The following is a 1,345-nucleotide window of genomic DNA, read 5'->3' as shown; positions in this document are numbered from 1 at the left end:
GTATTCCTGGGAGCAAAAGGGGCAGCAGAGGCTGTGAGCCCCTCTGCGTAGAGTGTATCCAGGGGTGCTCCCCAGAATCCCCACATATCTGCTGCAGAGACTTTTGACCCATAGGTGAAGCAATGAGAGAGATGGGGATCCAGGCCATCCTCTGGATACAGCTCTTGGCCACACAAAGACCCCCAGGGCTGATGCCCCAGGGTACAGGTATATCCAGCTCTGCATCCCAGCCGCAGCACATGCTTGGGTCCGTCAGAAGGGCAAGGTGTGGTGGCATTCAATCCTCCCTTAAGGACCTCTTGAGCTGCCGGGCAGCCCCAGACATACTCCATGCCTGCCTCCAGGGATGCCATTTCCCAGGATCCGGGGCTTCCCTGCAGGGGCAGCATCTGGCCATGCCCCCGCAGCGCTGTGTCCCAAACCAGATGGCAGCATTGTGGCAGCACATGGCTTTGGGCTTAGCCCTAGTCCCAGCCTCATGCTTGGGCACAGAGCAGCTCATGGGGTTCAGGGCAGAAGGGGAGTCTCAAGAGTAAAGAGGCAACAGAAGCAGGCTGTGGGGCAGGCACCCTGGTCCCATATTGGCCAGAGCAGGGTGCCTCCTGCTCTGGCCCCACCCAGGGATGCAGTCACTTCCCAGCAGCGCCCGTTCCCTCCCACCGGCTCAGGGAATCACCAAATAAGAGCAAAGTCTCAGCTTGGGAGAGCGCTGGGGCGGGAACTTGGGTGAAGCCTTGTGGGATTGTGGCCTGTGATCATGGCCTGGGAACAGCAGAATGTGCGTATCCCTGTGCTTGCAGCTCACTGGGACAGGCCAGTGGCCAGGGACAACACGGGGCTGGATGGGGACATACCCTGCTCCGACCACCACACTGTCCTCACGGGATGTCTCTTTTGGGGACAAGGAGGGAATGGGGCTGCAATGACCTTGCTCAGCACTGCCAGCATGCTGATAATCAGTGGCTGCAGAGCAGCCTGTCCCCAAACTCTGTGTCTGGGGCATCCTGCACCAAGCTCACCCCATCCTGCACGAACTTGCTCAGAGCAGTACAGAACCACACACAGCACAGTCGCCCTCTGGACAAGATAAACAAACCCCTCCAGGGAATTCCCACTGCTTTGACAACTTGGTGTCTAACTTTGGGCAGCCTTAAGGGTTGGCAGTCAATGCCAGAACCTTTCTCAGGACAAACTTGTAAAACCTCCCTACAAGACGCAGCCTGGCACTGGGGCCATTGGCATCCAGTGAGGCTCTCTGCCTGCTCTGCCCACATCCCTGACCTGGCAACCCCTGTTCCCCTGTCGGCTGGGGGTTCCAATAGGGGACACAGGCTCCTTCAAGGAC

At 58.7% G+C, this 1,345-nt stretch overlaps 2 protein-coding genes across 3 annotated transcripts in view; both read right to left on the bottom strand.

The window, feature by feature from the left end:
- Positions 1–1,345, bottom strand: part of LOC100539689 (talin-1) — a 40,356-nt gene that overhangs the window by 24,958 nt on the left and 14,053 nt on the right. The gene's annotated exons all lie outside the window — the stretch shown is intronic.
- Positions 1–1,345, bottom strand: part of LOC100539846 (tropomyosin alpha-4 chain-like) — a 38,372-nt gene that overhangs the window by 31,195 nt on the left and 5,832 nt on the right. The window lies entirely within an intron of this gene.

This window comes from Meleagris gallopavo, chromosome Z (assembly GCF_000146605.3).
Source record: "Meleagris gallopavo isolate NT-WF06-2002-E0010 breed Aviagen turkey brand Nicholas breeding stock chromosome Z, Turkey_5.1, whole genome shotgun sequence".
Lineage (NCBI taxonomy): Eukaryota > Metazoa > Chordata > Aves > Galliformes > Phasianidae > Meleagris > Meleagris gallopavo.
This window is presented reverse-complemented; position numbering and strand designations above follow the sequence as displayed.